The sequence below is a fragment of the Oreochromis niloticus genome, linkage group LG3, assembly GCF_001858045.2.
Source record: "Oreochromis niloticus isolate F11D_XX linkage group LG3, O_niloticus_UMD_NMBU, whole genome shotgun sequence".
Taxonomy (NCBI): Eukaryota; Metazoa; Chordata; class Actinopteri; order Cichliformes; family Cichlidae; genus Oreochromis; species Oreochromis niloticus.
Window position 1 is genome coordinate 66,882,339 of NC_031967.2, and position 25,540 is coordinate 66,907,878.

The 25,540-nt window shown below is 40.0% G+C and overlaps 1 long non-coding RNA gene across 1 annotated transcript; it reads right to left on the reverse strand.

Annotated features, from left to right (window-relative positions):
- Positions 1-20,474: 20,474 nt before the first annotated feature.
- LOC102078144 (uncharacterized) lies at positions 20,475-23,768 on the reverse strand. The gene is made up of 4 exons (XR_001223451.3): positions 23,707-23,768; positions 23,457-23,555; positions 20,848-20,932; positions 20,475-20,507 (listed from the first exon to the last, which is right to left on the reverse strand). It is a non-coding gene; the product is annotated as an uncharacterized LOC102078144 (long non-coding RNA).
- Between the last annotated feature and the right edge of the window lie 1,772 nt (positions 23,769-25,540).

Below are 25,540 nucleotides of genomic sequence, written 5' to 3' on the forward strand. Positions count from 1 at the left end.
CAGTGTTTAGAGAAAAAGGCGTCTCAAATGCTGCGATACTCCTGACACATATGGGATCACTACAGGTTTTCTCTTGGGCAGCGGTTGTCCTTCTCTCCTGGATCAGCTGGAGCTTTCTTTAGGCGCCTTCAGAGCTTTCCCAAAAGTCCAGCTGGGATAACCACATTTACTCAGGGCCTTCTTGATGTGCTGTTCTTCTGCCTCCCTGGCCGCTGTGTCAGTGGGGATGGTGTTCGCTCTGTGTTGTAGCGTCCTGATGACACCCAGTGGATGATGAGAGTCAAACCTTAAATACTGAAATACTGAGGAGGGGACATAGGGGTACATCAGTCACCATCTTACAATGCTGCGATTGCAGCTATTCCACTGTTCTCTGTGAATGGTACTCATGGACATTGATCAGTGGTTCTTCATTACTGGTCATAACAACATAATATATATAATATATATAATATTATAATAACAACATATTAATGATATGCAAATTGTTCCTTCAGTGATGCTGGTTTCAGTCATTGTGCAAATGTACTGTTTATAACGTTGGGAAAACCTGCAGTCAGCTGGACACAGTCTGTTTGACCTGCTCCCCTCAGGCAGGAGGCTCCGGTCTATCCGGACCAAAACCTTTTGCCATAAGAACAGTTTCTTCCCCTCTGCTGTTGGATTCATAAATATTTACCATAAGACTTTCCCTACAACCTGCTCTGATTCAATCACATGCTGCACCTGTTCTTTTTTTGCATTATAACCTGCATTCATGTATACATATCAATCTGTTTCTCACATTTTATTTTTACTCAAGTGTCTCTTTTATCGTATGTTTGCATAAAGTGCCATAGCAATTTCCTAATGTTGTAAATCTGCTCAACATTTGGCAATAAACCCTCTTCCTGATTTCTGACTCAGCTGAGACTGAAGAAGTCACTTGGATAAGTGACGAAACGTTTCTCCCACTGAAAATGTCCAGATGAACAGAATCACCCTTGATTGAGCATCAGGACTACCGTGTCTATGTTTTGGTGAAGTAGCCGGACTCCTGATTTAGAACTAGTTGAAATTTGAGGTCATATTGTGAGCTGCTAACCTCCAGGTTAGCCTGCACTGTACAGGTAGTTGATCAAAAACAGGCAGTTTTATCAATGTAATAGAATACAGAATAATGTATTTGACCAATTGTCCAATGATTCTGATATATTATCCACTACCTCTGAGAGGCAGGTCTGTAATTATGAGAAGCAGAAACAGTTTACACATGGTTATATTTATTTGGGATCGACTCAAGGTGACAAAATCTGCATCAACAGTTTCAGGAAGTCAGAGCTTCTGATTAAAAAACAAAAACAAAGCACAGTCACAGGAAATGTTGAAATTAAAAAACAAACAAACAAACAAACAAACAAACAAACACACATTAAGTACTAACACATGTGGATCTTTGTTGGGAAAATATTTAAAGGAAAGTAACAACTGGACAGTAACAGACTGAAGAGTCTCCTTCATGGAAGGTAAAGTTCAATAAAGCTGAATCGTTTCAGGTCAAAGGGAGGAAATGTTGGACTCTGCAGCTACATAGAAATGTTTTTTTCTTTGGTTTCATTTTAATATAATTACATTTAAAACGAGTCAAACACCAGCAACATGTGATCAAAGGATCCTGAGTCATATCAGACAAATACTGTTTATATTCCAAACGACTTTCTCCTCTTTAATGATGAAAAATGTAAATTAAAAGTAAAATCTGGACGTGTCTGACAGGTACCTGCTAAATGTTTAATATTACTGATTTCTGTCTTTCCACATTTTCAGTGACACGACTGAAAGCAAAGCACAAGAATCACAGTTAAGCTGACATTTCAAACAGGCTACAGTTCAACAGGAGGCTGGTATGAATCCTGACTCTGTGGTTGTTTATGTTTTCTGTAGATCAAAAAACCAACAACAGCAGCAACAAGAAGCACAGCAGAAACACTCAGACCAACTATCAGTCCAACAGATCCAGCCTCCTTCCCTCCATCCTCCTTCCCTCCATCCTCCTTCCCTCCATCCTCTGTGTGTCCTCCTGTCTGACCTGCAGGTGAGAAACAGGTGTGAGGTGTCAGCTGTCAGGTAGGTGATGAGTGAAGAACAGAACAGAATCCATTTCCTCTTCAAACTGCTGTCAGACATTATCTACTGCACTCTGATCACATCACTCAGACCAGCTGCTTTCTACAAAGTCTCATCAACAACATCTTTAGAAACAAACATCAACAACCAGGAAGCAGCTTCACCTCTGATCACACACACACTCAACTCTACTCACTCACCTGGAGGATCAACAACACTCAGGTTGATGATGCTGATGGGGTCATTTTTCAAAACACCTCTCTTCCTGCGTTTAGTTCCTCTCTGGACGACACGACACTCGTATGTTCCAGTGTCATTACTCGTCACATTCTTCAGAATCAGAGACACGTCTCCATCCTTCATCTGTTTGTCCTGCAGATCCACCCGGTTCTTAAATGATGGATGCTGTTGATCTGGATAGAAACGCTCATCCCGGAACAGAAGCACATATTTCTCTCCCAGGTCAGCTCTGCTCCACTCTAGAACAACAATGTTGTTGTTGTTTGGAGCTCGACATGTCAAAGTGATGTCCTGTCCAGACTCAGCTGTCATGGTTTTGTTCCCTGAAAGAGGAAACAGCACAGAGAGGTTAAAGGTCAAAATACAGTGACTCACTACACCAGGCAATGAGAGTGAAGGTCACTTGTGTCGAACCTCATTTTTCACTGGCACTGCTGTAAAAGTTGTTATAATAGAAAGGTGTCTCACTTTGTTAACTACCTACAATAAATAAGGAGCTAATTTTGAAGTGTAACAAGTGTTTGATGCACTGGAGTTCTCAGAAATGCTTTAAATATGAGATATTTCTGGAAAGACTCCACATTTCCTGCAGCTTCACAAAACAGAAACATGTGCTGATAATAAGTGAACATAATGTGTTAGAGAAAGCAGCCTCTCATTATAAGACACTGTGAGTCTCTGCATGCTGCCTTTACTGTAGCTACAGCTGTTTGTATACACTGAACAAAAAGCTTTGTGGCTGTATACTGACTCCTGACACTACAACACATCACACTGACACACACATTACACTTCTGTCTCTCTCACAGCTGGATAACAGAGACAGATGTTAAGTTTATACAGACTCCGCCCACCCATGTGTCACCTTCACAGCAGCATTAAAAACAGTAGCTTGTTATTTACTAATGTCTTAATTGCATTATAATTTTGATTTAACGACTCGATGGAAACAGCAATTAGTTATAGTTAGGGTTACATTACTTTTGCATTTCTCCACAATGTGGTCTGAGATCTCAAGTTACTGGTGAAACAGAAACTTTAAGCAACAGTCTGATCATATTTCTGTATTTCAGTGTTTGGGCTCAGACACAATGTTCCCGTCTGGGTACGTGTTTCTGTTTGGACAGTAAATGCAAACATGCTTTAAGATCCCAACTGCACATCAATGGATGAGGATGACCTTTGGGTTGGGTCAATACTGATTGGCTGATTAAGGGTAAGCACAAGTATTGGAGCTACTGGGAGTTCATCAGGAACAGAAGATCAAAAAAAATCATCGTTGTTAAAAGAAACACTGCATGAAAAGCACAGAGTGGCTGCAGTGGACACTCATTGTTTCCACTTCAGCTCTTTGTGTGTTATAACTTGACTCTTCTCTGTGGTTGGCTGAAGATCAACAAACAGCACAAGGAAGATTTGCCCACAGACCGGTTGTACCACATACACTGCCTCCATCAACATCAAACACTGTGCAGGTAGATGAGCCGTCCGTCTGCCTTCATATTACTGCACTGAAGCATAAAAGCAGCAAAGCAGTGGCAGCTTCAAATGCCACTGCTTTGCTGCAGCAGCTGCCTCTATTCAGAGGTGATGCCACCACCTGCTGAGCAGAGCTGTCGTGATTAAACACTGAAGGATATTAATCACATGCACATGTGTGCAACCACACACAAGAACTTGAGTTGTGGTTCATTTGTAAGACTCTGGAGAGACACAGACGACACTGACAAACGAGGCATGTTCAGTACAAAGAATCTAGATGTCCTCATGCTCCGGTAACTTCAGGGTTAATTTGGGGTTTTCTGTACTACAGATGTGTAGTTAAACAGCTATGAAATAACCACTTACTGACTGAGCAATCGTCCAGCAAATATCATCAATATTCCTATAATCAATATAAATTCTTACACACAACTGTTGCTATTTTTGAGCAGATGGTGTCCTTTAGGGTCAATAGACGTCCAACATCTTATTCTGACTCCTTGAATAACTTTGAACAGAGAAGCATCCAGGTAGCAGACCAGCCTCAACTATAATCCATCATATTCATGTGTCTTACTGATAAAACTGTGGAATTAAAACTGACACAATAAGTGTTTGTGAGCTTTTCTTGATTCCTTTAAACAGGATCCATTTTATTAACAGCTCTTCTCCAGTCTCACTGACCAAAACGTGCACACATTTATACAGCACGTTTTACACTGAACTACAGCACAGAGCCTTTCCTCTACATCTGATTATCTACAGCAGATTTTATGTATAACCTCTACATATTTTTTAATAACCTTGTATAGTTTATCTTTCCTTTGCACATTCAGCTGCTGTTAATCACTGTGACTGTTTTGATGTTGCCAACACATCTGTTTCATGTGAACATGTAAGTGCATCCTGGAGTAGTTTTGGGCGACTGTTTCATGACCACACAAGGAAAATGCTACTTGTCTATCTGATCAACAGTATTTGGGTACATGAATCTAAATAACTTAAAGACACCCTCGATATGTTGAACTCTGCAGTACAATCCAAGTTCTCAGAGTGCAGCGTATTTAACAATTCACAAACAGCAGCAGTGCAGATCAGTAGCTTCCTCCATCTGAAATGGGAAGTCAGCAATTTCTGCTTCTTAGTCAGAATTACTTTCAAATAGAAATACAAAATGAGGCAGTGCACACAAACAGTATCAAACCTAAAACTTGTAATCTGTACTTTCACTTTTGTACTATTGTGTTAGCATCGTGCTGTACGGCTAGTTAGAGATGGAAAACCAGCAGAATAACAAATCAGTGAGAAATCAAATCAGTGAGATCTCCAACATGTAACCATCCACATCCATGGACTCCACTTAGCTAGAAGCAACATAAATAGTGTTTTCTTTTCTTTTATGACTCGTACTGGAAGGAAGTTAGCTCAGGAGAGACATCACAGTACAACCTCCATCAGACCTCTGAGGTTAAATAAGCGTAACAAGATTTTAAATTTTAAGCTTTTACTAATGTTTACAGGCACTGCTGCCATCTTGGATGGTGAATTCAGGATTATTGGGGATTTTCTCAGGTGGTATTTGAAAGCTGAATTTCGTACTGTGACTCGTTACCGGGTTACATAAAAATAATTCACGCTCCATCTTAGTTTTTATGTCAGAGCGAAACTGATTTTGGTTTCTCATAGTTAAATCTCACCTGCAGAGACAAACACGAAGAGATCGACAAACAGCAAAGTGGAGAAAAACAAAAAAGATGTTGGGCGAGACATTTCCGCAGCCTAGATAGCTAACACTTCTACCTAAACCCGTGCAGACGTCACATCCGTGTCTTGGAGACAGAGTGTACGATTATTTCTGGTTTCTTTGGATAGTTTTCATTTATATTTATATTTTATAATATATTATAATCATGGAGAGGCTGCAACAGCTCGAGACGAGAAAGAAATTAAAAGAAACGAAGGCAAAAACAAAAAACTGAGTTCTCTACTTCCTGTCTTGACTTTTTCTACTGGAATAAAAGAGCTGATGCAGAGTTTTTATCTAAGTGGTGACGCCTGCCGTTCAGGAGAAAACTGCAGAAAAATTGCTATTTGACGCAGTCGTGTCAGGTTGATTTGGGTTCCAGAGATTCGTATTATTGGGTTTTTATTCACTGATCTGATGATGGGGAACTGGGGATTAACTTCTGAAAGTCACAGAGAAACTTTGATATCTCAGTGAACTGCAGATAAAATTCGATAAAATCCAAACACTCAGATATGAAAGCTCAGCCAAGACTAGGCTAGCTTTCACTGAGAGTTTGGTTATCTGATAGCTTGGTCCATTTTTTTCATTTGAATATATTGAAAAAGTAATGAAAGTAACATAGCACTAGTTTATTAAATAGCAATGCCTAAGCAGTCCTTAGTTTAGAGAAGAATAATCTTTAATCTGTCCTGTTCTCTTTCTTACATCTGTTCTCACTGAGTTTCTCTCCATGAGAAACAGTCCATCCCTGATGGATGAGAAACAGTGTTTTCTGATATTTGCTGAGATGTTTAAAACATTTACTTTGAAATTACCTGTCACTTCCATCCATCCATTCTCTTCAGCCGGTCCTTATCAGGGTCGCAGGCGGAGCCTATCCCAGTTGTCATAGGATCAGACCCATCACTGAAAAAAACAAAACTAAAGTCACTCTACAGTAGAGCTAGATAGATGCTGAATTACTGCAACTTTAACTTGATTGACTTTTGCAGCACAAACACGTGACAGGAATGACAGACATGCAGACAGGTCTATAAATGTTTTGGCAGCATCAGCTGGGAGGAAAGCAACAAACTGCAGCCCAAAGATGATCTGGCTTAACATTAGCTAGAAATTCCCATCATAGCCTCATGTGACAAATCAACATCAGTCACATGGGTGTATCAAACAGGGGCTGCAGAAAGAAAATAGACACATATGAGAAAAGTGACCCACTGAACCCAAATCAGCTTGACAAGAAGTACTTCAAATTTTGAAAACTATCCTGGGAAAACGTTCTTACCTATGACCAAAACCTGGAGAGTGGAGTAAGCTCTGCAGTGTGGTGGCAGATTTCTTTTCTCGTGTATTAATCACATATTTAATCATATCACATTAGTTATATTAACTTCACTTTCTCACTTAGTTGTATGCATGTTGACTACAGAGGGGCCTTGTGCTCTACACACACAGTGAGACCTTTGTAAGGGAGACATTAAATAGATGGTGAGACTCCTTTTGCTTATCGAGGGATGTGGATGTTTAGGTGGGGGCCCTGTTATAAAGTTGAAGGTCTACAGGCTTCCTGCTTGTAGGGAGGTGACAGGAGGTCATAACTTTCCTTGGATTTGGGGGGAGTGAAGGATGAGTTGGACTGAAGGTATAGAGATAAATGATGTGCTGTGGAATGCTCTTTGTTTGACAGTGTTTGGGAAGGTATAAAATTGTTCATGGGCGGTGTCTTTCCTCAGAAAACTGTTTGGTGTTTGACCTGAATGTTTTCTCCACATTGCAATGTGTTTATTAAACCCACTTCAAATCAAGCTCACTGGGTGTGTTGCAGGTTATTGTTAAAATTTCCATAACAGCAGCAAATGAGCATTTCTTTAAATGGTGAGCAGCAGCTTTCCATATAGTCTGTTTTACACCTCGACCAAACAACAAATACAAAAGTAAAAAATACATTAAAAATCAAAACAGTAAACATTTAAAAACAAATCTCAGACGTAATGTTGAGTCTTTTGTATGATTTGGTGCATCTCAAATTTTTAAAAAAGGAATAATCCCAAAAGTAGTTATATTAACACTAAAACACACAAGAAAACAAAGTAAATTATTCCCCCCAAACAAATCGTATAAATTCCAAAAGCCCAAATAAAATCCTAAAAGATACAAAAGACCAACAAAACAGAAAGCAGAAAGTCATCATAAAAACAGCAACAATAAAGTTAAACTGGAACCCAAACATGGAGCAGAAAACCTGAAACTCAGTCCTATGAAAACTACAAAGGAACAAACACTCAGTATTGTCAGAAATGCACCCACTATTAGAACAATAAAGCAATTAAAACTGAGCCAAATAAAAATCAAAAACAGAAACCAAACAGAAAAACTGAAAGAGAAATCTCCACGGCAACTCAAAATCCCAGGAGCTAAATCAGGGATCATGTCAGAATCTCCAACACAAATAGTGCCCTCACTACATTTCCTGTTTGTCATTGAGTTGATTTTCTTCTTTATATTGTGTCAGATAAAGTCTGACAGCTTTGAATTAAAACACATTGAACTAATTTAATATGATGTGATTTCACAGATGAAACCAGCCAACAGTAAATCAGATGCTTCACACTAACTCCACATGACATTCATCTGTAACCAGTAAAGTGAAGCTTTAATCCAGGTTCAGATGGATTAACATGAACAATCTGTTAATCCACTGAAGCTCACAGACTTCATCAACCTGTCAGATTATCTAAAAGACTGAAAGACGTCAATTAAAACACTTACTGTTGTTCTGAAGGATCTCTGAAACCCTCAAACACTCTTCTGATCATCAGGATGGAAAAATTATCCACTGAGAGCAAATAGAAAAAAGAAAGGAAACAAACTTTGACCATAGTGATTTGGTCTCTGGCTGCACTAAACAGCCCCAGTGAACAATCTAACCTGTATTTCCTTGTCAGCTGTTTCATACAAAACACCTTAGACCAGTTTGACTTCATAGCATCACCGTGGCAACCACATTCCCGGACTGAATCAGCTGACTGGATCTGAGCGTGTATTTGACAAACAAATACCACAAACACACCTAAAGTAGCAGAGAGGTGACAGCAACAGGAAGTTAATTCTCTGGCACAGGTGGATGTGTAGACTTTGTAGACTGTCTGTGTGTAGAGATGATGAATGAAGGGTCTCATGACAAAATGATAATAATACAAAGCTTGTAATCATGTTTCCTGTCAAAGGTGTCTTTGTATCCAACAAATATAGACACTAATAAAAGAACATAAATAAAAGAAGAACAGTTAATATTAAATACACATTACAGAATTATTCTAAACTATACTGCTGTTGTACCTCCAGAGTGTACTGATTAATGTAAAGGTTGCAGGTTTGATTCCGGCTGGAGACACAAATCACTTTAGGACTGTCAGGAAGGGCAGCAGGTGTAAAACTCTGTAAATCAGAATAAGGGGCACTAACTGCTGTGGGGTCATCATGTGACCAGGAGCAGTCAAATGTAACTACTTTCTCTTTTACTCAACAGTGTTGAATGTAACAGTGTTGTTACTTTCATCTGTACAAAGTTTGTGTAAATAAGTTCTCACAGACAGAAAATCTGTGACAGCACCTCCCACCTGACCACTTCACAATCAGCTGAGGATATTTGTACAATCATTTATTAAAGGTTTTTAAATACTACATATATATTGGGAATTACATACCCTTGCACTAAACAGCAGTGTTGGTTAAAATATGTCTATCATTTTGTGTCCTCATAATTATAGTTCAGGATATACATACATGACATTTTCAGGGCTAAAGATCTTTGTTAAACTCTGTTTCCAAGTATTCTGAATGTTGACATTTCCTCTATAAAGATCTGAAGGAATCTGTAAAAACAGTTTTGTGGTTGTGGTGAAGTGAGTCACATAAAGAGTGTCACATTTCAGAAAAGCCACAGTTTTGTATATCCTGGTCAGACTGGTTCAGCTGACAGTGTTTGTTGTTGGTACAGCTGGACTCTGGGTGTGTCAGTGCATATCATCATACGAGCTTCAGTAAAAGTAAATTCATCAAGGACTAAATGATTAATTGGATATTAATCAGATACTGATAATGAAATTTTTGCTTCTTTTCCAGTTTATTATTCCTCCACTGAAACACGTCAGCATGATTAGTTAAACGACATCAGGACAAATGTGATGAAACTCAGCAGGAGAGAAGAGACGAGGAGCAAAGTGTGACCAATAGAAGCAACGTCACAAGGTCACTTTGTTCCTCTGTGCTTGCAGTAAAACAACAACAGAAAATAAACTGTTTACAGTCGGTAAACACTTTGAATCAGTCTCTGGACATAAAGGCCAAACACTGTTGATTTCATAGTAAAGGGCTGAGGATGCTGAGGGAGCTGCAGCGCCCCCTGATGGATGATAGAAAACCACAACCAACAAACTGACATGACTCAGTTTCACAAATAAATAAAAAGTTTTAAAACACATCTGTCTTTGCTATCAGCAGAGCAGAGCTACTGAATTATTACTTCACATTTCGTTGTTATTAGACCAACTTTTATTTGCTATATAAATCAAGCTTTTTTGTGAGTGGTGACCAACGCTAAATTTGTGTGTATCTAATATTTAATTATTATTTCTTACATCATTCTGGTTCACAGACAAATATTACTTATTTGAATGGAGCTCAATCAAATATGAAGACATTCATAAAAACTGTAGATTCAAGAGGAAAAATAATTAAAATATTTTTTTAATGTTGCCTTGAGAGTGTAACGTCCACAACACCTCATCTGTTCCAACAGCTTCTCACTGCTCAGGGACACATTATCAACAACTACACACTGAAATTATTCTACATTCTGAAAAATATGTGCTATTCTCCTGTTAAACCACTAATATGTCACTGAAGTTATAACTACTTTAGCTCACAGAATACACCAAAGTTATGACCGTAACACAAATGATAGACAAATTAAATAAATACTGTTCCATTTTACAATGTTTCCTTGGACATAACACAAGAAAGCCTTTATTTGTCACATGCAAGTCGCCCTGCAGCGAAACGGGCTCCTATGGGGGGACAGCATGAGAACAGAAAACAAAAAAACTCCTCTGCATAAAGAGCACATAAATGTCCACATCACAACAGCATGAAGGACGTGACAAGCAACATGTGTGGGTAAGGGGTAGAGCTGGGCGATAAAATGATAACGATATGTATTGCGAAATAACGTTTTCTCGATAGAAAAATTAAACTATTGCGATAGGCCTCATCTCTCTTGGCCTTTAAAAAAAAAAAAAAAGAACAGCCAATCCAAATTAAGTAGCACAGAGCCGAACCAATCACAACCGCAGCGTCATGTCACGTGACTTGTTACGTGCAGCACAAGTGCCGAGGCGCACATGTGTATTTGTTTGGGAAGCAGCCAGCCGGGCTGCCCGGGTAATGAAGGAAATGAGTTTGCCGACTGGAGAAAAATCAACCGAGAGCGTGAGCGAAGGTTACCGAAGAAAAAAACGTTGATGGTTCCAATCCCGGAGAGCTTGTCAAACGGAAGGGCCACAGAAGTTCCGTAGTGTGAAGGTATTTCGGCTATTTCAAGTCTGACAAAAAACAGAGTAAATTAAACTGTAAATTGTGCCGAAAGCAAGTCTGGAAATACAATAAAGCGGTGCATGCTCAATCTCTGACTGAAAGCGCTAATTCGTCATTCGGCTTTTGTCAGACTAAAGTAACTGTTAAAACTGTTTGAAAAGCTAAGCTATACAACAAGGAGAGATTGAGAATTTCCTTTTAGTTCTCAGTTTATTTGATATTGACAAAAGTTAGTCAATTTTGTCTGTTCTTCTGTAAAACGACCTAAGATTTATTTTTAGAATTAATATTTTGTTTCTAAGTGGAATTGACAATTTAGTCTGTTTGTTTGTTTTATTTTGAAACTTAAACGCTTTAGCGGCTGCCTTTTGTGTAGTTTGCAATATTTGCCTTTATTTATCTGAAGCTGAAGTCTCATGTTCCTTAAGTACATCTGCCCTGTTGAACTTATTATGGGAAATAAATATTTTAATCAAAACAAGCTGCAGATTATTTCACATTTTACTTGTGAGCAACGGCACATTTAAATCTTACAAATATAGTTATTTGGCTTATATCGTGATATATATCGTTATCGCCTGAAATGAAAAAAACATATCGTGATATGAAAAAATCTTATATCGCCCAGCTCTAGTAAGGGGTGAGAAGTAAGCCAATGCAGACACAGCCATCCTGCCCTGCAGTTATTCATCCAGCGCTGGGCCCAGACCCGCCGTCCAACTCGGCCTTGGGGAGAAGTGTACGAGGGCGTTTGGAACGAAGAGTCTAAACACAGTTTGTTATCAGAAATTGTTTCTTATGTTCAGCTCCAGCCTTGAGACCGCAGCTGGCACTGATATGGTAGCCACATGAAAAATGGTGGTGTTCTTGCTTTAGTGTGAACCACTGCATGTCAATTTTACAGTCGATCTAATGTCCATCACTGGTTCCTCATCATTCCCGTGAGCCTCTCCACGATGTTAGCCAGCTACACCAAGATGTTATCCAGTTTGCCCATAGAGCATGAGTATTCAAGACAGCCGTGATGCTCTTCAAGATGTTGTCAGAGTTTAAGTACTCACAGCAGCCACAAGCTTCTCCAAGATGTCATCCGTGCTGCGTCTAATGAGCCCATTCTAAGAAGCCACGGCTCGCTCCATCCTTCCAATCAACATAGCGGGCAGCCTTGTGGGAAATTGAACAGCCGTTTCCGCTTTCTTTATTCTTCGATAAGCCCGGGCCAAGCCAGCCCTGATCAGCAAGAACCCTGTTATCATGGTTCCGAAAAGGTAGATGTCTTCAATGTCCTCGATCGACAGTCCTGCCAGGCTAATGAGCCTCCCAGTCTTCCATCTGTCCATCGTGTATCCGGGATACATGATGGACAAAAATATCACAAGGACTTTAAGACTTTCCAAATTTTTTATCTGGTATTGTGCTAAGCTATAACCAAATTTTAATTGTTGATTTTAGTAATCATTTGTGTTGTCCCTCTAATCTGCTGGCCAGAGACTTTTTAAGTTTGATAGACTCCTTTAGTCTTGTGTGGGGTCAACCCAGAAACAGGGTCATACGTTGGACCTTGTGCTGTCGTTAGGGTTACTGGTCCTAAACATGGAAATATGTGATGCTGTTTTTTCTGATCACTGTTCTGTTATTCTTGATATATTTTTATCTCACCGCCATATTACACCTCTCATTTCAACACATTGTTATTGTGTGTTTAACCCATCTGCAACTGAACAATTTTCTGTTGCTTTTAAAGAAAGTTTTAAGATCTCCCATCAGCTTTAGTACCCAGGAGGTTACATCAAATTTTTCTGATAAATGCAAAACTGTCCTTGATGAGATTGAAATCACAAACGGATAAACGAGACCACTCATTCAGCAAGACAAGAGTGCAGGAAGGCTGAACTAAAGTCGAAAAATACGGAGCCCCGCAAGGGACATGGGAGAAAAAACAATTACCATGAACTTTTGCGAGATCTAACTCGGGATCTCGCAAAACTTTTGTGAGATTTCGCAAAACAAACTCGGGATCTCGCAAAAGTTGAATTCCAACAATGGCGGCAGCTAGTTAGTTGTAATATTACTCTTTCTGGGTCACAAAATAAACTTTTAAGATATTCGCAAACCCTTTGCGAGATCCTGAGTTTATTTTGCGAGATCTCGCAAAAGTCAGTCTTAATTTTTTTTTCTCCCATGTCCCTTGCGGGGCTCCGCAGAAAAAAGATGGGCTGCAGGTGTCTTTTCTCATTCAGAGAGAGAGTCTATACAGGTATCAGGACATTGTAAATGCAGAAAAGTCCGAGTTTTTTTGTCTAATGTTATTGAGAACAGTTCCAACAATCCATGGATTATTTTTTAAATTAGTGACTCTGCTCTGAATATTGCCCCAGCTTCTCATATTAATACGTACCCCTGGCTACATAAATAGTTTATTAATAGCATTTATTTTAATGTTCGAATGCAAATGCTCTGTGTTTAAGAATGTTTACAGATGCCTGTAAGATGTGTGAGTGTGTGTCAGTTAGATGCACAGCCTTTTTTATTTCACATGACCTTTCTAAAATATTCACCTGCTCTGCTGTTTTTGATCAGTTTGAGCCTGTGTGTTTTGATCAGGTGGAGGAAGTATGTAATGGCAAGAAGACATCTTTTAGTCTGAATGATGTTCTTCCAACACATTTAACCATTTAAAAAAGATTTTTAAGTTTGCTGGTTCTGACATCTTAAGGATTTTTAATAACAGTCTTAGTTTAAGTGTTGTGCCAGCCTCTTTTAAACAGCCTATACTTTAATTTAAAAAAAAACCACAATGTTCTTGAGAGGTTTTGGTTTTAAAGCTCTTCACAGCACTGAAACTGCACTTTTAAAAGTTCTTAAAGATCTTTATTAGCCACTGACTCAGGAGACTCAGCTGTGCTTTTGCTTTCGGATCTGACAGCTGTCTTTGATACTCCTGATCGCACCATCCTGATCTCAGGATTGGAGCATTATGGCATCAAGGACATTCTGTTAGAGTGGTTCAGGTCATATCTCGGTGAGAAGACTTTCTCTGTGAGCTTTGGAGACGTTATCTCTTCCTCAGCTCCCCTTACTTGTGGTGTTCCCCAGGGATCTATATTGGGGCCAATTTTATTGTCTGTTTATGTCCTACCTATAGGTCTAATTTTTGGAAAACAACACATTTGTTTCTATTCATACGCCGATGACACTCAGATCTATATTCAACTGAAGAAAGCTGTCCTGCTCCCAAAAATGGAGGCAAGGGGGAGGAGATCCCGTTTAATTGGTTATAAAGGGGGTTGGAAATTTAAGTTCCGACATGTGTGTTATCCACAGAAACCTCTGATTATCAGCTAAAATCCCATATAAAGCATTTCTACAACCACCAAACACAACGAAACCAAACGATGATGAAAAGAGCAGTTATGTAAATGCACAAAAGTCCGCTAAACAAACTAATCGAAACCAGAAATTCTCCAGACTTCATATAACCAGCTAAAGAAAGGCTTTTTATCCTCCAGAGCTGTCACCGATTCTGAAGTGTCACTCACCCAAAAGAAGACCACAAAAACACATAGCAGCACAAATGCGCTAAGACAGAAATTGGCTTACCTCCGTTATTATCAGCGGCAGCCAGTAGCTCCATGATTATCAGCAGCTACCACGGCTAACTAGCCGCATCAGAACCGCTTCTTCTTCTTCTGTCAGTTTTAATGACGGCTTGGATCGAAAGATGTTACACTACTGCCATCTCCTGGTTTTTACTGTTATATCACTTCCAAATCTTAGATCCTCTGGATGAGTCCAGTATCTCTCAAAATGCTGCAGTTCATCCTTTGACACAAACTAAAAGACACCAAAATATTTCCCAGGAGCTTGGCTCTCTTCACTGGCTCCCTGTTCACTTCAGAATTGATTTTAAAATGTTATTGTTGATTACAAAGGCCTGAATGGACAGGCTCCCGCGTATTTGTCTGACCTTTTCCTGTCTTATCCACTCTCTAGATGATCTTTTGGTTTTGGCCATGCCAAGATCTAGGCTGCTTCACAGAGGCGATCAAGTGTTCGGGAGCGTAGTGCCTAAACGGTGTAACCCCTTTTAATACAGTGTTACACTGTAAAATGTAATATTGTGTTTAATTAAAAATATTAAATAGGCTGGACTCAATTTTTATCAATTTGTTATTAGAACTCAATTTAAATAAGTTACCAGTACTTTTTATGCAAAAACGCTGATAAACTCCATTTATTTGAGTTGTCTTAACTTAGAAAAACTAAGTAAGCTGGAAGTTTTGCTTCTCAGTGCGGAAGGATGAAAGATGTGTTTTGAAAATGCCACGTGACTACCGTCCTCCTCCCTCGCGGATCAGTCCGCATGTTCACGGTGCATTTTTTATGGAATATGTTGAGCAAACCTGGAGAAGGTTCAGCTCAAGATATTATTGTTGTCACTGCTGTGGATCTTTACCTGATACACTGACTTGGTGAGTAAATGTTTACTCTTATTCAAACTGATTTGTGGCTTCTCTTAGTTTAGTACCAGGTTTTTAATCTTGCTAGCTAGTTAGTGTTAGCCTAGCGTTGCTGCTGCCGCTGGGCTCATGTTACTTAAAAATTAACACCACAGCCTTAAAAACCTTACATAAAACTATGTCGGTGAAATTTTCTGTTGATTGTTTGAAATAAATAAGTGAGATAAGAGCCCAGACAAAATTCTTCGGGAGGTGCAGCCCTTAGGGGTGCGGTAGGTGTGGGGGGTGGATAACAGAGCTCTTCGACAACGTGGAAGCAGTTTTGCAAATATGTGATATTTTGATAAATTAAGTAGATATTTGAGCATTACATAGCTACATTCTCGCCTGAAAATATCTTAAAAGGTTATTTTGTGACCCAGAAAGGGTAGTCTGGGGAAAAGGAGGATCGCATTTGTCGGCCACGGTTGTCGGAGCCTGTGCGTACTTGTAAGCGCGGCAATGGCCGAGGAGCGCCGCTGAAAAACTTATTACTTTTTCTGGGTCACAAAATAAACTTTTAAGATATTTTCAGGCGAGAATGTAGCTGTGTAAATTTCAAATATCTGCTCGATTTATCAAGACATCACATATTTGCAAAAATGCTCCGACGTTTTCGGAGACGTCTATTTTTTTTTTTCATGCTTTGTGGCAGCTTTAGAACATCTGTTGCGTCTGTTAATGTCAAATCTAGCCTTTATTTAACAACATAAGCAAACTCTATGTTACAATGATTGCACAGCCATTAAGGATCAAATCAGTTTCTGAAAAATGTTCTGTTTTTTCTCCCTCTGCTTGCTTCTTACTGTCTTTGAGGCTCGGGACCAGCACTCCTGCTGTTGGACAGAAAGACATCAATTCAGTGGTAAGTATTTTGGTTTTCCAATAGCAACTGTCAGTGACATTTATATTAATCAGGCTGAACTTTAATCATACTTTAGATCAGCCTGTTTTACTTATTGTTTTGTTTGTGCTTTGGTTTGGGGAAGTTGTTTCTTTACTGATCTTTTCCTGTCTTCTGTTATTAGACTTGAGATATGACTGCACGATGCTGTTGCTGCTGACCACAGTTAATTCTACAAGACATGCTGTGTAAGTAAACAAACAACAATAGTTTGGTCTGCATTTCTTGAAAGATCACATCCCCCAAACTTAGTTTAGAGGGTCTACACTGTATATAGTGAAGTCTGCAAGTTTTCTAACAGCAAAATCTGTTTTGTGCCCAAAATCATTTTGCACATCATTAGAATGAAAGTTATTGGCCATGTTTGCATAGCCCTTTTTTTTTAAAATGATGCTTTCATGACATTATTGTGTGTTGGGTGGTGGTCAGGGCTATGCAGACTGACAATTTGGGACATTGAATGTCACCTCTCCGGTGGGGAGGGAGCCTGAGATTGTCTAAATTGGAGTCTGTTCTATACCAAATGCAGAAAAAAATGTTTTAAGAAAGCAATTAAGTTCATGTTCCAAAAAATATGATTGTTTGCTTGCAGGACAACAGGAGAGACGAGTCCTCCATCACAGATGGTGTGGTCAGTGAAGATGGTCGCCTGCAAGTTCAAGCTCATTGCATCTCCAACCCACATCCACTGCCACTGTACTTAAGGGAAGTTAAAGACTTTCTTCTGCACCTACATTTGGATCACCTCGATCCATGACAGTCATTCAGGCAGTAATGCCTGGACTGGAAACAAGCATCCTTAAAGTAATACAACATTCCAGCTCCTGTGTTGGAATGCAAAACAAATGTGTTGTTTAAATTAGAGACTGCACTTGTGACAGAACAATAAATATTTTATTTTGATTATATAAGTAATGTAAGTACAAAACAAACTGTGGTAGGCCTAAACTTATTTTCAGAATAATTACATCTGAGACTTTGTTTCAGTGTAAGATTATAATTGTTTGTTGTTCAGCAGAACAGTGTCCAGTATGTTGGCTGTTATACTTTGTTGTGTTTGAAAATAAAAGTTGGGCTGATTTTAACATCATTACAAAAAGTGTTGTTAATTATTTTTAATCATATTCAGGTTACCACAAATTGTTTTTTCATTTAGTTGAACTTGAAATGTTTGTCAGTAGGTAAACAATTAGTATTGTACAGTCAGAAATATCAAGTTATTCTTAATACTGCAGACTTGCAGTGAATAAGTTGTCCTAACAGTCATCTTAAGTAAGCTTTACTTAGTTTTTTTTGAGGCAACGAGTTTCCATAATTTTTTTGAGTTCTGGGAACTAACAAGGCTGTACAGTGTACTCAAAATGAGTAAGTTGCCCTAACTTGGTCATCTTACGTAAACTTGATCCAATTTTTTTGAGTTCTGGGAACAAATGAGCTTGTACAGAGTACTCAAACTAAATAAGTTGTCCTAACTTAGTCATTTTTAGCTAAGCTTTACTCAATTTTTTTGAGGCAACGAGTTTCCATAATTTTTTCGAGTTCTGGGAACTAATTAGATTTTACAGTGTAGAGTTATTTGGTATTAGTGTTTTGGTACTGGTATTATAAGTTATTTTGTATTTTTGCACTTTGGTCAAAGTTGCTGTTGTAATTAAATGTGCTTTATAAATAAATACATAAACAATAAACATATTTAGTTTAGGAGATGGTGACCACAGACTATTGGTCTCTCCTGACTCTGTCCTGAAGTGGTTCAATAATCCACCAGAGGGTGCTGCAAAACCTGATGAGTGGACTACATCTGGTGAAACTGATCTGGTCCGCCAAAGGTCCGTCAGTCTTTGTTGTATGTGGGCCATATGTAAGTTGTGTCCAGCCACGGGCCAGTTGTAGGCACAGTGCTGGCCCTGTGCAGGCCCAGAAAAGTTTCAGCTCTGGCCCCAGATTTCAGCCTAATGTGTACCTTAATCAAACCATGTAATAACAACATGTGCCACAACATGCCGAGACTCTGGTCAGACAGCGAATGGACTGATTCTTATATAGAATCTTATACATACACTTTCTCTAAAGGGAGTGCTTCCTAACTACAATAACACTCTACACATGCAGACTGGAGGAAACAGGGATCAAACCACTAACCTTCCAATCAGTAGGTGACCTGCTCTGTGACCTCCTGAGCTCGGTGACCTCCTGAGCTACAGCCACCCACTGGGAAAGATGAGTAAACCCTGACTAGGTTTTGGATTAAGTGGAGGAAAATAGGAACATAAACAGTGCCATCATTGCCAGACCTGCCCCACATCTGGTCGACATACACTCTGCCATGACACCAGTCAGTCAGAAGTGCCAGCTTGATGCCAGTTCTGGGCCAGACCTGTTTTCTATGAGCCTGGGCCACATAAACCAAACCACAATCGAGCCAGATATGGCATGCCATCACATAGACAGTGCCATCATTGCCAGACCTGGCCCATATTTTAATGACATACGTCTTACCATGCCAGAAGTCAACCAGTAGTGCCAGCTTGATACCAGATCCTGCCAGACCTGCTTGCTATGTGGGATTAACATTTAAATGTCCTGATCTGGGGGATCCTGAGATGGCAAGAAAAATGAGATCCTCCTGTTTGTGTCAGTAGCCTCTTAACACCCACCAGTCCAATCCAGTGAACTCTTTAGATTTAGATTCTCATCTATCCCTCTCTATAGTATTTTCAGCCACACAGAGATTTTTTAACAGAACTGAATTGAAACATGGCATCTTTAAAGTTTCTGAAATTGTTAAGAGTCTGAGTAAAATGCAAACTGGTTTGATGGTCAACTGCAGTATGTTTAAAGTAGATGGTGGAAAACTTTAAAAGTCATTCACGGCTATTTCAAGCTTCACTGAGAGGTTTCACAAGAGGAGCTCTGATTCAGGCAGTGTGATCAAGATGGAAGTCCACACTGAGTCTCATGTTTATCAATTTATACTTCATCAAACACTAAAACACTTCATTTCTTTATTTTAGGTCATACCACCGAGTGTGAGACTATAAATATTGAAAGGGTAATGAACACTAGTGTTACGTTCCCCTGAGGGGTCTAGGCGGTGAGGGGGAAGTAACAAAAAGTGTCCGGGTCAGAAAAAGGAGTCAAGGAGTCAAAAGGGTTAAATTAAATAGTTTTATTAAAGTAGCTCAACTAAAAGAGACGGACAAGCCGCTATCACCGTTTAAGGAAAACAAACAAAACTCAGGCGTTGGTCAATAAAATAAAAGTAAGTCAAAAAGAGAGCAGCTCACTAGCTGCAAACACAACTAACACTCAGCTCACAAGCTGTAACCACACTAATGGCAGTCTGGCCCAGAGCTCACCTTTCCCTGGGCTTAAATCCCTTTAATTACTGATACGAGTCAGGGGTGTAAAGGAGATCAGGTGGCACCTCAGGCAAAAGAGATTGAAGGACACGCCCACACAGGCACCTTCAGGAGGAGGCCCTGCTAGGGCCGTAACAACTAGTCAAACATTCACCATGTTAAACCTTCTCTATACTCATAACTTCCTGATAAAGTGCAACTGAAAAAATGCACAGTACATACTGTCCTGTTCTGTACTGATGTTTTACTGTTTTACACCCACTGAATGATGTCCCTGCTGTTTACAGAGTGCCAGTTGAAGCTTAATTTTTATTTTTTTGTTTCTTGGTAAATAAAAAAAAAAGATTGAACAAAGAGGGAATCCTTTTTATTGATTGAGTTTATTGATCCTGCAGAGAACTGATACGGAACACTTTTACAGGTTATAGAGGAAATTAAAAAATATAAATAACATGTGGATGTCCTCTGGTCTGAGGTGCTGGGGGACCAGTTAGAGACCAGCAGCTGGACATCAGTGGTTGGACTGGTGGACTACTTCAGTGAAGAGTAGACGACGTCTGGCTCTGGTTTAAAGTCTGAACACAAACACACACAGTTCAAACAACAGGAAACATGATTACAAGCTTTGTAGTTCAATCAGGACCTTCAGTCTCCACCTCTCTGCATCACACACAGTCCCAGTTCAGACTTTACTGGGAACTAGTTCAGATGCAAATCAATGAGCTGTCGACACTCTAATTAAAGTTCACAGAAGTCAAACCTTGAGCTCAACAACAATTTGCTCTTTAACTGCATTAAATGACATTAAAAAGTCAAACATTTGGTTACATGGTTAGCTTAGCTTAGCTTAGCATGATGGTTGGAAACATGGTGAGCAGCTAGCTTGACTCAGTCAAAGATAAAGAGCAGCTGTACCTGGGCCTCCTTGTTCTGATGTATGTTTGTTCATAGCTGACATCTTCAGTTCTCACTGCTGAGTCGACTGCAGCTGAATTTCTGTCTGTGTAATAAATAATACAACACATTTACATTTCTGTAGGTGCACAACTATGAAACTATATCATCACACTACAGCAAAATGTTTTTAATTAATAAAGTGCTACATGAGGGGATTAAATATATTTTTTTTAAAGCTCAGCACCTTTTGTACAGTTTTTTTTTCTCTCGCGTTCACACCTTTGCTCTGAAACACAAAGTGACCACAAAGAACTGGGGGGTGTTTCTGTGTAAGGGGCAGGTGGACGACCACAAAGCTGCCAGTGAAGACTGACACTCTTCACCACAGAGTACAAAGCAAACACTTTTCACAGCATGAGCACTAATATTAGACACACTGGTATGCTGTGATGACTACTGTTATACTAGAATTACTACTTTATTTTAAATAAAATTATATATAAATACTGAGATAGATCGAGTTTAAAATGTTGGAGTCAAAAGAATATATATATAAAAAAGGTAAATTTAAATGAAAACTGAATAAAATGGAAACAGCCCTTAATGTAATTAATATCCTGTGAATGGATGGTGATCTGTGTGGAAACTTTATTGAAATGCTTTTCCAGATGTTGTCTCCATGTTCCCTCCTGTTAACATGAACAGCTCTGTGTTGAAACACCTGCAGCTGAAGTGTTTTCTTTCTATCAGAAACAGGATGCTGGACGACTGCAGAGCTGTTAGCTTCAGTTAACCACAGACCACAAACACACAGTCCAGCTCACAGTGAACAACACTCAGTAAGTACAGTGTGAAACTTTACAGGCAGACGGTTGCACTTGAAGTAATAAATGTATCACAAAAGTATGAAATAAAACATTGGGATTTCAATGTTTGATTCTTAAAATCTCACATGGTAAGAGTAGGAAACAGTCTTCATATTGAGCCTGAACTGATGCAACTTCAACTGCCCTTCACTCAGCCCTCACACATCTGGACACCAGAGACTCATATGTTAGAATGCTGTTCATAGATTTCAGTTCAGCGTTCAACACCATCATTGCCCAGCAGCTCATTGACTGGATCTGCTGGGTTCAGCACTTGCTGTGTAACTAGCTGCTGGATTTCCTGACAGGAATACAGCAGACAGTACGGGTCGGCAGCAACACCTCCAGCACAAGAACACTGAATACGGGGGCTCCCCAAGGATGTGTGTTGAGCCCCTTTCTCTTCACTCTGCTGACCCACAACTGCACACCATTACACAGCTCCAACATTTTCATCAAGTTTGCAGACGACACAATTGTGGTAGGTCACATCAGCTACAACGATGAGACCTATTACAGGAGTGAAGTTAAACATCTGGCCGAGTGATGCAGCAACAACAACCTTTCCCTGAATGTAGAGAAGACGAAGGAGATCATCATAGACTCCTGGAGAACTCACACCCTGCACACCCCACTAACCATCAATGGTGCTGCCGTGGAGGGTAAGCAGCACCAAGTTCCTGTGTGTGCACATCTCAGAGGATCGCCACTCATCTGTCCAACAGCTTCTTAAATTTGTTGCCATCAGGAAGGAGACTGAAGAGCCAGAACCAGCAGACTGAGAGAAAGCTTCGTCTATCAGAGTGTGTCACACACAAACTCCAGACCTGCACTCACCTTGTTAGAGTTGATGCTTTTGAGACTGTCATTTGTGCTAAGATATATGTAATCATTGTGTGTATGTGTGTTATTAGGTTTTATAAGCTTCTGTGCAGACATGAGATGAAGGAAGCAGCGTCAACGCTATAATTTTCTGTTATACATTTAGAATCCAGAATGTTCTTTTCTTCTAAGGTGCAAGACTGTTTATTTCTGCTCTACACACACGTACACATGTCAGCTCGTTGAAAGGTCGCTTCCTGTACAGGACATCTGGAAAGGTCTATAAGAAACTATGCTTATGTATGTGATGGCGAGGAACACACACCATATACTTTGCTAACACACACATGCTCGCTTAAAACTGTCACGTGTTCATGGAACTATGTGTAACTGCATATTCATGTAATCACTGTTGTCAATTAAAGAGGCAGGAAAGGGGAAGTCAGCCCAGGTTGGCTAAGTTGAAGTGAAGACTGAAGAGCTCTTGACCTTGGCCGGCTTCCCTCGTAAGAGAAAACACAAAGAGCGCCATCTTGTCTTGTTTTGCCGTGCAGTTGGTTGTCTCTGTTTCAGCGGAGTTTGTGCCTTTATAAACCCAACACTCCTCTTCCCTCTGAACTCTCCAAACATACAAACTCTGACACACCACCACTGCCCTTTCACTGACTGCCCCACCCCCACTTGCACACGAAATTGCCACAGTCACTATGATTGTGTTGGACACTGCTGTTTATATAATTGTATGGTGTTGTGTGATGTTGTAAATAAGAATTCTTGTGTGTACATTTGGTCTTTGACAATAAAGCTGACTTTGACTTCACTTTTGAACAATACAGAGAAGAAAGAAAAGAAATAAGCAGACTGATCAACATGTTTACTACGATAACAAAGAGCTGAAACCTCAACATGAACTCTTCTATGAAGAAAACACAGTACTACCTCTGCATCGTCTGATTGGCTGTTTTTGAAGTTCTGATGTTTTGACATCACAGTACATGACATAACTGATGATGTCATCTTCTTCAGCTACTTTTCCATCTGTTAAAATTTTCCAAAATGAACAATTATTTAAATTAAATATCAAAACATAAATTACATTTAGGTAAGTTGTTGCTGTGATCATAGTGAATGTGAACTTTATTCTACTAAACAAACTCAGACATGAAAGATCAGGAAGTCTGAGTCTCACCTTCAGGTTTCCTGTGAACACATCGTCTCACCAGCAGAACCAGTAACACCAGTAGAACCACAACACAGACTGATCCAACACATGACAACACAGAGAGAACAGGAGGAGGTGTGGATGTAGGTGGAGGTGTGGTGGTGTGTTTGTCTAAAATAAAGCAAACACAGTCATTAAGTTGTCGTCACATTGTGAATGTTGAAAGCTGCAGAAACACAGACAGGTGAGTGTGTCACCTGTGACAGTGATCCAGCTGGATGGAGACTCTCCATGACCGCTGATGTCACACTTGTAGAGGCCTTCATCAGACCTGGAAACATGCTGGATGGTCATGTGACCTGTAGGCTGCTTCCCGATGAGGGAGCCATCTTTATAGAAAGCAGCTGGGAGGTTGGAGGGAGTGGTCTTTGTTTTACAGAGCAGAGTGACGTCATCTCCCTCCATCACAGGGAGGACAGGACTCTGCAGGATCACTGATCCACCTCAACACAGAGACAAACTACAGCATTTCATCCATTTACACACAGCTTCATCAACACTAACTCCACACACTCAGCTTACCAGTGACTGTCAGGTTAACCATGTTACTGATGGGACCCTCTCTGGACTCACACCAGTAAACTCCACTGTCCTGTGTTAAGATGTAGCTCATGTTACAGGAAGAATTAGCTGGTTTTCCCCACCCATCTCCACACTGAGTCCTCTGTAAATTGCTTGTGTTTCTCCTCAGAGTCCATCCAGCAGAGCTGTCGTCCTCCTCACAGCTCAGAGACACAAAGTCTCCTTTAAAGAACTGAGAGCTGCTGGGACTCACAGTCAGACGAGCTGTGAGGGTTACAATGAAAAACTGATGGTCTGTTAGACTTGTGAGCATTTCTCAGGTTTAAACTGTGACAGAAGAAGGTTACTGACCTTGGTTTGTTGTGCAGCTCAGCAGTGAGATCAGAACTAAAGAGAAATGACACTCAGGCTGATTTGAGGTGAACATACAGAACAACTCCACACAAACAGCTGACACACACACAAACGCATCACTCTCTGATCTATCTGCTTATTTTTAATATGATGCCATGTTTTTAAAAAACAGTTTGTACAACAAAAGAATTGTGTGAACCGAAAATAAAGAAGAGCAAAATCTCACAGTTATCCATCTATTTATGTTTCTAATCACTTATCCAACATAGAGCTAAGGGAGAGGTCAACCTTATCCCAGCTGAAGGGTAAATCCAACACAGGCATCTCTCATATTCACACATTTTGGCAGTTTCCTGCTCTCACTGTCACCCCACTATTGAAAATGCACTCATTTGAGACTCCATTAGTTACACCGTGTAAATGTTGGTTTGTACCCCTTTGCTTTGGAAATGCTTGAATACATTAGGTCATAGATTCAGCCAGTATTATTACAAACATCACGTCTCACTGGGTTGGGTGGGGCGATCGTGGCTCAAGAGTTGGCATTTCGTCTTGTAATCAGAAGGTTGCCGGTTCGAGCCCCGGCTCCAACAGTCTCGCTCGTTGTGTTCTTGGGCAAGACACTTCACCCGTTGCCTACTGGTGGTGGTCAGAGGGCCCGGTGGCACCAGTGTCCGGCAGCCTCGTCTCTGTCAGTGTGCCCCAGGGCGGCTGTGGCTACAATGTAGCTTTCCATCACCAGTGTGTGAATGGGTGGATGACTGGATGTGTAAAGCGCTTTGGGGTCCTTAGGGACTAGTAAAGCGCTATACAAATACATTTGTGCCTCAGTCCCATCTACACCATATACACTCATGACTGTGTCGCCTCCAACAAGGATACCACAATATGTAAGTTCACGGATGACACTGCAGTGATCGGTCGG